At 32.4% G+C, this 16,011-nt stretch overlaps 1 long non-coding RNA gene across 2 annotated transcripts; it reads right to left on the bottom strand.

The window, feature by feature from the left end:
• Positions 1–83: 83 nt before the first annotated feature.
• Positions 84–12,161, bottom strand: LOC114260215 (uncharacterized). 2 transcript variants are annotated; one of them, XR_014345851.1, is made up of 4 exons: positions 12,060–12,161; positions 8,883–8,959; positions 5,237–5,310; positions 84–2,626 (listed from the first exon to the last, which is right to left on the bottom strand). It is a non-coding gene; the product is annotated as an uncharacterized LOC114260215 (long non-coding RNA). The 2 variants fall into 2 exon arrangements; XR_014345852.1 differs by having other exon boundaries at positions 84–2,629.
• Between the last annotated feature and the right edge of the window lie 3,850 nt (positions 12,162–16,011).

The following is a 16,011-nucleotide window of genomic DNA, read 5'->3' on the forward strand; positions in this document are numbered from 1 at the left end:
AACCGCCCCTAGTAGTTTGGTGCCGTGATGGCCAGTAATCCGTAATTACCGAAGGCCAACTTCCAAAATTCACACACAATCAGAGTATAATATACGAGGCTTACAAGTGCGGAAGCAATAATTCAAAACACAAGTGGTCCATAAAAGCAATGCATAAGTCAAATGGAATGGCATACATCTTTACATAGCTTTAAAACTTGAATACAAAAGTACATATTACATCTTGGCAAAAGGCTTCTCAAGCCGTCATAAATATAACACATGAAATACAAATCAAGAATACATAATCTACAGTTTGCCGACATCCTCAAAGCCGACGTAACATGCATACAAAACACACATCTCGGCGTAGCCGACTTCTTGCTTGATACCTACATATATACATAGGGAGGGTGAGCTTGGATACTCAGTGAATGGTACAAGTAATAAAGGGGTTAAATGAATGATTCCCGAGGTCTTGTCAAAACAATACATATATATATATATATATATATATCTTTGTCAAAAACCATACTTATCATAGCTTGTAGAAAACATGTGGTAAATCTTGTTCATCAAACTTGATCTTGCAAAACTTACATACTTAACATGTGTCAAAGCTTATAACATAACCTCGGCATAACCTTGGTCCTTCAAAACTTACTTACTTACAAGACGTGTTACTTAGGCCCGTAGCCCCCTTTAACACTATGGAGCTCGTGTTACTTAAGCCCGTAGCCCGCTTTAACACTATGGAGCTCGTGTTACTTAGGCCCGTAGCCCGCTTTAACACTATGGAGCTCGTGTTACTTAGGCCCGTAGCCCGCTTTAACACTATGGAGCTCGTGTTACTTAGGCCCATAGCCCGCTTTAACACTATGGTCTTTCCAAGAAGGGACCGTATCCTTTTATACTTAGTACTGCGAAAATTTAGAGTCCTCCAGCACAAAGGACTATCCGAGAAGGTCATCAAACAAGGCTTACTTAATAACTTGTCATTCAAAACAAAGCTTATACTTGATACATAAAATAGGGATATCATTCATGCTTAACAAATACTTTTATCAAAACAAGGCAAAGCTTTATCAAAACCTTAAGAGCATATCTTTATTAAAAATACCACTCACTCTAGTTCTTGGGACGTCGGGATCAAGGCAAAGGTCCAAGTCCTACAAACACATGGCAAAGCATACTGAACATACATCTCAAAACAAGTCTTACATGCATGCAAATGATCTCGGAAAGACATGCTAGAAGTCAAAACACTGTTTTACAGGTCAGGAAGACATGCTGGGTACCAACCAGGTCTAAGCCGAGGTCCTACACCTCCTTGCCGAGGTGTGGTCCCGATGGCCTCATTCAAAAGCAAAGTCGGGAAAACCTGGGTTTCCCTTTGAAGAACATGAAGAACGTGATGAACATGATCATGAGAAAGATGAATGCAAGATCGTAACTAGTTACAAAAATCTGAGGTTTCATGCCATGAGTTCGAAAACATGGACCTGGGTACCCATACTTGAAAATCATGTGAGAACAAACAAAAAAACATGGATCTTGACATGAGCTTTCGGATCAAAACATGGCTTTTCTTGAAGAACACATGAATGCTATTTTCTCTTTCTAAAACCGAACTTCAAAGCAATGCATGGCTTGCAAATCATATTCGATCATGCAATGCAATAACATAAACACGAAGAATGACAAGAGCAGATCAAGAATCTAACCTTAGAACACGAATCTAACGGTTCAATCTCTAGGAATCAAGCTTAGAAATCCACTCTCTCTCAAGAACTCTTCTTCCTCTCCTAGAGCTTCTCTCTCCTCTTCAAAACAAGTATACAACAAAATGGTGGGTTCTCTCTCTCTATCGGTTGACTTAACTCTCAGCTCGGACACGTGGCAACGGCCGGTTGGTTCTCTTCAAAAAGGTGATGGATTGACAAGACAAGGCTCTGACAAAGCGTATCTAACAAGCTACTCGAAATGGCACTCCGGCAAGTGGTGACAATGACCTCGGCTAGGAAGGACAACACTTGACTAAGCTGTGCCACACCTTGGCCTAGATGTGCCACACCTCGGTCTAGGTCATACCACTCCAGGACAAGATCACTTAGGTGTAAAAGGTAACATCTCGGCCCAGATAATACACATCTCGGCCTTGGTGATTCACACCTCGGCCTAGATAATGACATCTCGGCCAATATGTCAAAGCAAAGGTGGAGGTCAAACGAAGGGGTTCCAAGATACTTCTAGACTGAAGATGACCTCGGCTTGGAATGATCTAGGCTTAACATCAAGGAAGGAGCAAAGCATGCACATAACACTTAGACAATCACAAAGACATCAAAACAAGGCATGGATCTTACTTAGGCAAAACAAGTCACAAAAATACAAATGCAAGCTTAACAAAACAAAATCATGCAAATGTACATGAACATGACTAAGACATGAATGTGGGTTATTACAGCTACCTAACCTATTCATGGTTATACATTAGGTTGTTATTCATTTAAAAATAAATCAGATTAGGTTGTTATTCATTGAAGAAGTGGTACTTGAATGGATTTTGCACTCTTTCTGGAAGAACCGATCAGGTCTGAAAGGATCAATCTCTAGCTCCACTACAATCAAAATTCTTGGAAAGTCTCTGCTACAATTGCAAATAAAAGAATGGAATGTGAGAAGCATAATTCCAACTAGAAGTAGTACCAGAAAAATTAAAATTACAAACATAATTAAAAATTCAAATTAACAACAAAAATTTTAGTTTACCTTTGCCAACCAAAAACAGAAACACAAAATTAACTAAACAAAATCAATCAATATGTAGGTTGTATATACAAACATATATATATATATATATATATACATATATGTTTTTTAAGCATATATATGTTTACCATTTTATCAGTGGATTTAGCAGAGCACGTCATGACAAGCATGTCAAGCTGGTTTGTTCAAATTTCACTATAGGTATGGATCATAAATATTATACTGATATAACCGAGAAATAAATTAGATGAGATAAAATGAAATAATATCAAGATTAATAGTAAATAGATCAAAGGAGTTAAATTTTCTTACCATCCAAATCCAGTACTAGGGTAGTGGATTTCATTTTCTGATGTGAACATGGATATGCTTTACATATACAAAAGATACTTCAAAATCTAAAATTTTAGTTCAGTTTTTGCAGAACTAGTCACCTTGTTTGGTTTAGACTAATTTTCTAAAAATTGAGATTTTTAAAAGATGGCATAAGCTGATGCCCTATTCTAGTCGTTAGAGTAGAAGAATTGATCAATATAATGTAAGAATATCATTCTCGTAAGAAGTTGCCATAACAACTATAGTCACCAAAAGCCCAAGAACCAGAAAAACAAACAAACACCCAATGAACCTTCAACCTTGTGATCACATTTTTTTAGAAAATCACCAATCCATCATCCAAGTTTCAAAGATCAAAACACAAAATCAATGACTCCATTTGTTAATGAAGAATTAATTGCTTTCACCAACCAAGCCACACAAACATTAAACAAGACAATGACATCCACCTAATTTCCTGTTCAAAATTATCTTTGTTTCTAATTAGCAAACATCAAAGAAACATAAAAGAGTACCAAATTTGATTTTTCACAATCTTATACCACAATACAAACCACCAAACAACAAAAGAATCCAACCAAAATTTTAATTTAATTAATTATTCTTGAATTTTTGCCTAAATTGACCCAAAAAAATTCATTCACCTGGGTCCTCATTAATTATTCTCCAATCTTTATATTTGCGAGTATCGTATTTCAATATTCTATTTGAGAGAAATAATCCATAACATAACGATACTCGGAACTAAACAGAAACTTTAGCCAAGGTAGCCATTGCATAGTTCAACTTCAAAGGGTTGTTGTTGTTGGAAAATGGTTTTATATAGGCATAATTTTGAGCCCATTTTGGGTGGACCCCAAACGTCTTTTGGGGTGGGTCCGAAGAGGTGAAGTGGTGAAGACAGAACGTCAAAACCATTTATGAGTGAATGGGTAGTTGACGTCGTTTTCGGGTTTAACATTAATTTTTTAGATAAAATTCTTTTGAATTTTTTCAATAAAAATTATTGTGGGAATTTAATTTAATTCTAAATTCAAATTTTGAGTTCCTAAGTGGTTTCTTAAGATGTGTAATTTTAGAATTTAATTTAATTCTAAATTTAATTTTTAGGTTCCTTAAATGTTTCCTAAAGTTTGTACCTCTTTATTTATTTATTTAACTATTTCATTAGTTATATATATTTATATATATTTGAAATAGATTAAATATAGTAAAGTTGCCTCAGTTTCTTTATTTGTCCACTAACGGACAAATCACTATTTGAATATTGAGGTTCAATTTCAAACGCTGGGTATTTGTTTGAAATGTTGCACCTATTCGGCTTGAGTTTCAGATGTGTTTCACACCGGTTCGGCCTTATTTATATTCAACCTGTCCATCAGTTTTGACCCCGGGAAAAATTCAGTCTGTTTTATGATCCTCTTGCTGTCCAAAAAATATTGCATTTGTTTTTATTCTTCATTTATAATTTTAGGAAAAAATATTCAGAGAGTTAGAACACAGGTTTGGTTCGCCGAACAAGTTGTTTGGAGTACTACTACAATTTGTGAAGATCATTGTATCCTGGGAGATAGACGCCACTCAACCGTAAGTACCATAGCGGGGCGAATCTGTCTTAAGGACAGAGTGTCACACACTCGACTTGGTCTTGTAATTTTATTTGGTTCGACAAAATAAATCCGGTATGTTATTTATTTATTTTGTTTGAATTTTTTTTCTAGTTATTTTATTTACACAGAAGATTGTTCCAACAGTTGTAACATTAACTATGTTGAACTCTAACAAAGAATTAGAATTTTGCTACAAGCCCTCTAAAACCCAAGTGAAATGTTCCCTAAAGAAAACCTCATAAATTATGCATAAGAAGCACAATTAAAAAATAATTATCAACACTCACTTCCAGTTCAACTCATGACATTATACAAAAAGCAATTCCTACATATTTGCAGAGCTCAATTCAACAAGCAATTTAAAGGAACTCAAGTACAAGTTGGATTGGGATCAAGAATAAGTAGAGAACTCGCATCAAATGAATAGGAGAAGCAGAATATAGGTTGTCCAAAACACAAAGTTCCAGCAACAAGAAGTTCCATTTGTATGATTTGACAAAGTAAGAAAATTTAAAATACAAGTTTCGAAAATTTTGTACCTTTCCATATGCCTTCTCAAATGCTGCTATCATTTCCAAATTGACGTTCCTTTTCAATTGCAGCAGACCACACACTACAAGAGGAGGAGAACACGAGTTCATATGTCAAAAACCTAATGAACAAATGATTTCAAATTTAACAAATAAATTCCAATAACATTGAAATTGTGCCTATATGATAACCATGTGTCATTGAAAATCATGAAAAACCACCAAGAAAACAAATTTGTCAAATTTTGACAGGGAGAAAGTGACACCTAAAATTTTGAATAAGTACAAGTTTGACTTTAAAATGCACACATTTGTCATTTTGGACAAAAACATATTTGAGGTGTTGACTTTGAATTCATTTTCTCCAAATTGCCTCATTGAAAAATTATGACACTTTCCAAAAATATATTTGAGTCTAGTTTTTAACCCCATTGATCTTGCATGAATTCATTGTGTTTCGAAAGATATTTGATAGCCAAAAAAAAAAAACCAATGGGAATGGGTTAGAATCCATCCGAGTATAATAAAATAGGTAATTCTCCCTTAAATTTAAGTCAAAAGTGGCCCATCTTATGTCAAAATAAAGATAACAAAGGAGACTAGTTGATGTAAAATTTTTAAAGTGTGGTTGAAAATACTGTAAGAGCTATGACCTTGAAAGAGGACTATTGTGTAGGCAATGTGCTAGAAATTTGGTACAAAAGTCTTTTTGAGTTTTATAATTGGTCAAAGTGCCTCAAAGTGCTCTTGAAAGGTTCATGTAGGATGTACAAGTTTTTTAAGCCTCATCATAAACATCCCAAGCCTTTAATCATAGAATTAAATAAAATAAAATTAAAAAAGTGCATATAACCAACTATACATAATGAGATTGTTAACTAGGACAGCCAATTGCTCAAAATGACAACTTCTTGAACATAGAAATTGTAACAATTACCATTTTAAGAAGAAACGGAAAATGTAAATAACTTGGACAGTTTGGTCAATGAAACCCACATCTTTTGTTTCATTCTCTAGCTCCATCACCTCAACGCCTATAATTTAAGCAAAAACAAGAAAGCCCCCTCTCAAATTTGAAGATGTGACACAAGCACTAACTATCTTCGCTGGTACGTCAGCAAGTTAAGAAACTATAAAGTTTTTTATATTCGGTAGAAGGCAGGCTAAAACTCTGGCCCAACCAAGTGCAACTAAGAATTGAAAGAATTTGTAATGTGATCTTATGGGGCCTTAAACCTCAGAGAACAGCTAAGAATGTGCACTACAATTATTTAAACACTATCCATTTTGCATTAAACTCATATAATTTCACAAGTGACCTAAAGAAAAACACTAAAACAAACAATATTACAGACTAGTGGCCTCAAAATTAGAAATGGTTCTCAAATGGACCAATTAAAAAACATAGAATGTTGTATAATACTGATATCAAATTTACAGATAGTTTTCATCTAATCCTATGACTGCAAAAGGGGAATATTATAGTTAGCAAAAACCTAAATGCACCATGGACCAAAACCATTATATCATACAAAAACATAGTAACAAATGGAAAAATGAGAAACATAAACAGATGTCCCTATACAAGCTATAGAAAATGAGAAAACTTCAGATCAATAATTTACAAAGTTGGAAGCCAGTGTCAGCTCTCTCAAATCACAAGTTAAGCCCACATATCATGCACATCATAAATAATGCAATAATAACGCCAATTCCCATGTTAACTTAAAGTTTTCTTTTTAAAATATAAAATTAGTGCCCTAATACATTTAGTATAGGGGCACATGTTTGCTCTTGTTTTTCGGTTTCACTTCTAGATTCCTCTATTGTTTCTTCCAAACTTATCACAATATGGATGATTTTTGCATTATGAAAAAGTTAAGATCATGGCAAAAGCAAGCAAAATAAAGCACAAACATGTGTCTACTTTAATAAGAAAATAAACTTACATAATCAGTTCCTAACAAATGAGAAAGAAGCAAAAGACACATGTACACAAACACAAACATGTGAAGAGCTACTTTATATATATATATATATATAGAGAGAGAGAGAGAGAGAGAGAGAGAGAGAGTAACAAAATAAAAAATGGTAATTTATACTTACAAGGGAAAATAAATAATTAGAATAGAGACACATTAGTTTCCTAAGTTTCTGTATGCCATATCGGGATTTAATTCATTGTTTAAATTAGTTTGCTCCATGGAAAGAGTGAGTGTAGTTGAGGCTTCTAGTCTGAATATGGTTGTAAGCTCCTCCAAAATTGTTCAATAAATTTGTCGAATTAGACCATAGATAGAAGGATGTTCCTAAAACTATTTACACTTGACATAAAAAAAAAAAATCAAAACTATCAAGCCCATGATTTGCAAGACTTCGCAAGTTTAAGTTCTTAACACTTAACAGTGAAAATGTGAATCGAAGCTAGAAATAATAAGGAAGCATAATTTACAGCTAACACTTAACTGGAAGTTGGTTGCTCAAGATCTTTGATTCATTTCATCTAACGTTTTAAAACATGAACAATTCAATAAACCATGTAATAGACAATATTAAAACTATGCTATTAAAATTGTGTATTCTATCCCAAATTTGGATTAATTTAAGATTATGATGAGAGATTCACAAAATTTTATCAATTTAGTAATTTAACTAATTAGTTCAAATTTTACCCTTTTTTTTTTCAACAAAAAAATTTTACTAACGTCTATTTCCTTAGTCTACAAATCAGGCCAAAATTTGCCTTCTTTTTTATATCTTCCCAACAAAAAACTAATTAGTCCAGAAATCGATTGAGAAAGGGATAGACGTTATTGTTGCAGATGGAGGGGTTTTGGGTTTAGGGAATCGTAGAGGGGTTGAAGTTAGGATGAGGGCTTAGGGTTTAGGGAAACTCGCTGAAGTGAAGAGGGCAAATATATATATAGAGAGAGAAAGACAGAGAGACAGAGCTTCATACCTGATATCTGGTTGGAGAGAATGCCTTATTATCTTGTCGATGGAAATCAATGGTAGTGTAGAGATTCAACAATGAAACCCAACAGAGGCTGGTAGTTGTTGTTGGAAATCAAGGGTTACACAGTGAACCTTACACAAACGGTGAGAGCAGCAGAGAGGAATAGAAGAAAAGCGAGAGAAGAAAAAGAGAGTTGTTGTGGGAAGAGAGAGAGAGAGAGAGACGAAAGGGTTAACCGGTTGCCCAGGTTTCCATTTTCCCCAATTAAACAATTCAATGGTCCTGATCATTTTTTTTCTAATCCAAGGGTTAATACTTAGGGTGCATATGGTGTACAACCTTAAGAGGGTTGCACACTTAAACAGAACCAGTCAATTTATACCAAACATAGACAGATGCATCGGATTCAAAACATGTGATTTACCTAGATGAGATTGGTGATGATACTTGAGAGAATGCCCAACCAGACAATAACAAGTTCCGCAGCAAGGCAAAGTTGTTAGGCTAATAATAGAGTAGTTTTGGGAGGATAGAACACATACATTGAATGAAATTCAAATTTCAGTGGTCATTTGAACACTTCGTGAAAGAAGTTTAAACCCAAAAAAGTAGCATGGCATAGAAATGTATAACGTTAAGGCGCCAGGAATGAATAAGTCATCAAGAGGTACGAACTATAAAATAATTAGAGAAAAATACCTCAATGCCCTTGCAGCAATAACCCAACTACCCTCACTAGTAGGCAAGAGACTAAGACACACTCAATCAGCCACTACCTGCAATTCCACTAACATATGAATCTCAAAGAAACAAAAATAAATAAATAAATACCAAGCAACGATAACTTCAATAATTACAACATTATGTATGCCTTCAAAAAGTTCAACAATGGATACATATAACCAAACCTACAAACCACCATTACAAACTGTCTCATCAAACATAGCAAATAATTGTCCGATCCATACCAAATAAAGCTCTAAAACAAGTTTACAAGATAACATTAAAAGGAGTAATTTTCTTAAGCGAAACATTTTAGTCTTTTCAGTTTGTTTTGTTTTGTTTTGTTTCCTATTCAAACAAACCAGCTTAACAAAAATTTCAAGTTGAGGCTACAATTAAATAACAACTCAACCAAACAATTTACTAGTTCAAGAAATCATGACCAGAATAATACAATTTAAAAGAAAACAGAGCAGAATATAGACAAGTAAACCCAATAACATGACTTCTGACAATTTGAGCTACTTTACAATATAAATCAACTCATTAAACACTAAAGTCAAACTTGGGGGTGAAAGTGTTATCCACTCATATGCTTACACCCCGTCAAAGTTGATGGGAGATATTCGATAGAGGATTGACATTGAAACTAGACCAAAATTATGTAAACTTTTGATTGTTACAATTGAAACTAAAAACAAGGTGAAACTTAGGTCAAAGTAAAGGGGTGCAAAGTGCATGAAATTGTATTTCATAGAAGGTAAGGCCTACTCTAAGTTGTAGCTTTACAATGACATGGCATATAAAAGGCCCGTGGTTATTATTATTAATAAGATAGATTCCAAGAGCATTTTGCCCTTTTTTCTATTAGTAAGGTTGTCAAAAGGTATTGACCAAGCCAAAACTTGAGTTTGATTGCAGGGCCACACATTAGCATGCCAACAACATAAAAAGGCTTTTGTTGCTGGCTTAAAAAAAATAAAAAAATAAAAATAATTCAACTCATTAAACACATAGTCTAGAACATATGCATATATGTATGTATGTGTGTACATAGTGTGCAATTCATAAGTAAACTAGCATTTGATACACAAAAGAAAATAAATAAACAAGAGAAAAAAAATGACAAAATGAATTAAAAATCATTGAGTAAATATAATCTGATGGGACTTAAGGCTTGGTTTGGTTTGAGCAAATATAATCTAAACCAAATATACTAACACACACAAATATAATCATTTAGCTCTTGAAGTAATACATTTACTTTCACCATATATTGTAAAACTGCATATAAATCCAATCCAAGATTACTTTGAGCTCAAATTTTCTATAGATTGAATATAAACAGATAATTTATTATTTTTTAAATATATATTCCACAATCATTGCCACTGGATCCGCAATTACGTTAAAGTCCCCATGTTTTGCAAAATAGGTTTTAAGTTTTAACTAGGGCTAAAAAAAGAGACCATAACCTCTTCCAATTCCTAGAATAGAAAACAGACTTCAAATGGGGAATGACCATATTATATGAACCCAACTGCCTTTGTATTTTTGTTCCAAAAAAAAAAAATGTCTTTGAATTTTTGGGTCATTTTTGGTTTTAGACCAAGAAATAAACAAAACACTATTAGCATTACGAATTGCAGAGCTATTTTCATTGATAAGGTTTTTAAAAAGGGCACTGTTGGAAAATAAAATGATTAATGCTATGTGAATATAAAATTCATACATAAAATTGAACGATATGATTGTTCAAGCATATTGTTTTGACATTGCTTTTGTGACATTCTGTATAACAATTATGTTTGTAAATCATTTTTCAAATTAAAAAAAATGCAATCAAAACACGAGAGAGCAGGAGAGAGAGAGAGAGAGAGAGAGAGAGAGGAGCTGTTCAGTCAAGACAGCAACTGGTTGAGAGGGTTTCAAGTTTTTTCCATTACATTATTCAATGGCTCAGATTAGTTTGTGGAGATTCAATGGTTAAGATATAAGGTGCACATGGTAACAGGACCCAAAAATCAAAAGTGACAAACTAGTGAAAAAGATATTCTTTATATTTTGCAAGAAACATTTATGTATATTTCGCAAGAAATTAAAAAGCACCCTACCATGTTGCTATGAGTTGTACACAAAATTTAACAATCTTACATTTCCAACATTATCATTTATCACGCAAAACAACAAGGGGAAAAAAAAATTCAAAATTTTCCCTTTTTCACACTTTTCACTACTTCAAACCTAAGGTTCGACACTAATCTTTCATGGTTGCTAAGAAAGCCTCCACACTTAGAGGGAAGACAGTAATTCATGGATTGTCTTAGCATCAATACACTTCGAAAAAAGTATGCGGAGGAAATTTATTTTATTAAACATAAGCTTCATGTGGATTAAAAATTAAAATTAAAATCGTATAACAGAGGAAATTCATTTTATTAAACATAAGCATGTTGACTGCATTTTAGCTAAGATTAAAATCATATACTTCAATTCTTTTTAGCTTTTCACATTTTTTTGTTGGTTAGAGTCTTTTCCCCATTATCTTGTCAACTGCTCATCCTTAAACAAGGATACAAGTGAAGTTCAAGCACTATTTGATTAGCATTTTTAGAAGTATTTCTATTCTATGTGAACTACGTTCGCTTATATATATATATGTATGTTTTTAACAAACCAATTAAACAAATGCTTTACTTGAGATGGCTATTTAATTCAACTAGAACAACAAGTATTAAACATTACCAAAAACACTTACAAATTGGGAGGTCCCAACCACAAGTTATAGTTGCTTCATGTGAATATCACTAAATATATTTTGGGATAAATCTTCGGAGAACATGTTAAAGTCAATCACAAGTTTTCAACATCTAAATGCAATGAAAATATAGTTCCAAAATACATTTGTTTAAATTGCTAACAAACTAGGCATTTTTACAAACATCTTAACTGCAATCAAAATTCAAATAACAAAATTAGACCTATAATTTTAATGCCAAAATTTCTTATGAAATATTTTGCAACAACTCAAGAACAAGTCATGGAAGCAACAATATAGTTACAAAATACTATATTAATTAATGTAAAAATGGATTATTTCATTAAGAATGTCAACCGAGATATATAAACAACAAAATAGAACAAAATCATTACCAAGCTTTGCTTCACTACAAATTTTGAATCAGTGTGAGCCAAGAGAGACTGGAATAGAAATTCAGATAGCACTAGAGATAGAAAATAGGGTAAAAATTAGAGAGTATAGTTTTAGAAGAGGGGGGATTTCAGAAATATACACATAGAGTAAAAAATTGGGGAATAAGAGAGTTTTAAAAGAGGGTTTAGGGTTTCAGAAATAATCAGAGGGAAGCATACCTTGTTGATTGCTCTTCAAAAAAAAAACTCCTTTCGTTTTCTGACAAACCAAACAAAGGCTCACTGGGTTAGATTAGAGTTTTAAACCGAACAGCCACTTAGAATCTGCAGTCAGTCGAACTAGAGGAAGACAGACGAATGAGCGCAATAGACAGAGAAGAGAGAGAGGAGCAGGGGAAGAGATCACTCGAAGGAGGGAGTAGCAGAGGGAGAGGGAGGGAGAGAAACGAAAGAGTGAAAGTAGAGAGAGAGAATACCCTGTGAAAGAAGAAGAGAGATGGTCAACCGGTTGCTCTCCGGTTGTCCAATTTTTCAAAATGAAAGAATTCAATGGTCATGATGTATTTGTGTAATCCAATGGCCAATAATGAAGGTGCATATGGTGTGCAACCCTTTAGGGGGTGCACACTGCAACATGACCCATGATTGAGAATTGATTTGTAAATTGATTTTTGTAGTGACTTTTTAATTTTTTATATAAAAAGATGTGTAAAAAAATTAGAGGGAATAAATTGATTTTTGTATTGACTTTTTTGTTTCCAAACAAGATCCAAGTTTTTTTTGAACAAAAACAAGACCCAAGTTTGATTAAGGTTTTAGGACATCAACTAAGGTTGATTGAGAATTGGTTTGTGAATTGATTTTATTTAGTAATTTTTTAATTTTTCACAAAAAAAAAAATATTAAAAAAATAGAGAAAATAAATTGACTTTTGTATTGACTTTTTTGTTCCCAAACAAGACGTGAGTTTACAATTTTTCCCCATTATTCTTCTCCTACAATTGAAGAATTATTAAGTAATTATTGAATCATATTACATATATAATACGTTGTCAAATAAAAATTCACAACACACACTAAGGCTTGGTTTGAGATGTTCTAAAAAAGTGTACTTTTTGACTTATTGATTTATATGGGTTGGGTTTGATGTGATGTGTTAGAGAAGTGATGTGATTTAAATAAGATGATGTGACTTAAATAAGATAGCGACTTTTTGACTTTTTGTATTATTTAAGTTATGCCAAACTTAGCCTAAGCCTTCGTTTGGGATATGAGTTGATTTTTTAACTTTTTGATTATTTTAGAGTTAAAAAGTCTTGCTTGGAATATTTTTTTTGGACTTTTTTAATTTTTGTGAGAGAAAAAATGAAATAATTATGATTTAAATATAATATTTTGTCTTATTAATTTTTTATAATATTTTATCTTTTTGTAACTAAAATAATTCCAACCCAACCTAAACTTTCCTGCCAAACGAATCCTAAGTCATCTGTCGGTACAATTCCACCCCTGCCCAACTGGATGAGGATATGGAGAAGTCTTATCAATGACGTTTCCCATATTACAAAGGCATGGAAGCGTCAATTGAACGCACCGACCAGGGGTCCATTTTGATGCCATTACCTAATAGCCGTCCAAACTTTTTGTAATAAATTTAAGTTATTATCTTAAATTATCATTTTATAGTTGTCCACTTTACTAAGGTATCCCATCTCAAAATCTTTGTCTAACTAAAGCCAAGGGTGGGTGGCATTGTGGTTAAAATTTGGGGATTAAACCCCAAGGTCATAAGTTCAATTCCTTTTCTCTTGGGTCAATCTCTTGGGCCCAGCACAGTTGGTTAGGAGGTTGGACCTCAAGTTGTCTAATCAGTGTGGGTTTAATGGTTAGGAGGTTGGACCTCAAGTTGTCTAATCAGCACTTGGTGTGGGTTTAATGCTCTCCCGCTGTGCGAATCCCGACTTAAGCGGAGCTTGTCTTGAGAGGCCGGGGCAAGTTCTCAGGTTATAGTCTCCTCGCTCGGAACGGCTAACAGGACACCCTAGTAATCTCTGCAAAGGGCGCTATCTTGAACTTGCGGGAGGGTAGGGAGGATTTTCCTGTAACAAAAAAAAAAAATCTTTGTCTAACTCAATAGATCGTTTCTTTTTTGTGTTTTGAAATTTTTATTGAACAACTAAAATCACATGGGATACAAGAAGAAGAAGAAAAAAAAAAATTTAGAGATGAAGTGTGTTTGATTTGGTTTTGAGAAATAAAATTTTAAAAAAAATTTGAGAAGAGAGTTTAGAAATTTTTTTGGTTTGTTTGATTGTATATTTTGAAAATAGTTTTGGAGTATGCGAGTTTAGAATGATTTGATATTTTATTGTAGTTGAGTAGATGTGTATGAGAAAAAAAATAATTGAGAAGGAGAGAGGAGAGAGAGAGAGAGAAAGTGATTGATTGATGTGTAAGATAGAGAAAGTGATTTTGAATTTTTTTTTTTTAAATCACTAAACCAAACAAAATTTTAAAAATTTTTCTCTAAAATTACTCTCCCAAAAACAAATTAAACAAGGCCGAAAAATCCTCATCCTCTAGATCAACTTAACATCATCACTCTTTTATTTAAATTTATATTTATATTTAACATCCGTTTAGAAAGTTGAGATTGGGGCTTTTTCGGCTAAAATAGTCACACAAAAATAAAATAAATTTTTTAATTCAATAAAATAAAATATTACATTCAATCTATAATCACTACATTCTATCTTTTACAAAAAGTCCAAGAAATCAAAAAGTTTTATCAAACGAGACTTTTTAACCTCAAGATAAAATAATCAAAAAGTTAAAAGGTCAAAAAGTCAACTCACTTCCCAAACGAACCCTTATATTTTATTTTGGAGAAGGATTATCTCTTAAGAAAAATGTTAGGGATGCCAAATATTTTTTACCAATATTTTTACTAAATATCTCATATAGGTGTCAGACCACACCATATGAGCCCTATATGGATCCCACATCCATATAAAATATTTGATAAAAATATTAATAAAATATTTAAAATTTCGAGCATTACACATCTAATAGATTGGATGTCTGATTAGGTTGTGTGGGCTTACTATATAGCTCACCTTAACTATCAAATTCATATAGTTTTTCAAGTCTCTATGTACATGAGACATGAAAAAAGTTATTAGATTCAACAATCGTACTTATATGCTTTTATTATATTTATTTTTTTTAAATTTAAAAATGAATATAAGTTTAAAAAATACTATATCAATTTAATTGAAAATAAATATAATAAAAATATGTGAAGGGTATACTATTATCATATTAATTTTTTTAAAAATATTTACTCAAAAATTTAAAAGTTGAATAAATAGAATCACTAAAATAACTCTTGAGTCGCCCATCTATATCTATATATATATATAATCTTTTGATGGGCCACAAATTATTGTGTAAATTGGAGACAAACTATCTCTTTTTAAGATTTTGGAATAATCTAAATAGTGTACTTTTTAACTTTTTATGAAATATGAATTGGGTATAATGTAACTTAAATGAGATAGTGACTTTTTGACTTTTTAACTTCTTTAGAGGATGACAAACAAGCCAATAATCTCCAATTGGATTACATAGACAAAATTAGAAACTTCATAGATTGCATAGACCAAATAAATAGTTTAAGAATGAAATAATTTTCAGAAAATAAAAAGTATGAAATAGAAAAATTAGTGATAATTTAGGAGATAAAAAGTGAGTGTTTGGAAAGTTGTTATTTTAGTAAGCAAAATTTTTTATCTTTAAGAAGATTATTAGATTTCTTGAGATGTGATATTTGTGAGAGAAAAAATAAAATAATTATGAATTTAATATAATATTTTATTTTATTAATTATTTTAGTCTATCTTATCTCGTAGTTTTTAACATTTAATAAAAAACAAAAAAAGGCTAACATTTC

This window comes from Camellia sinensis, chromosome 12 (genome assembly GCF_055761805.1).
Source record: "Camellia sinensis isolate YWXY chromosome 12, ASM5576180v1, whole genome shotgun sequence".
Lineage (NCBI taxonomy): Eukaryota > Viridiplantae > Streptophyta > Magnoliopsida > Ericales > Theaceae > Camellia > Camellia sinensis.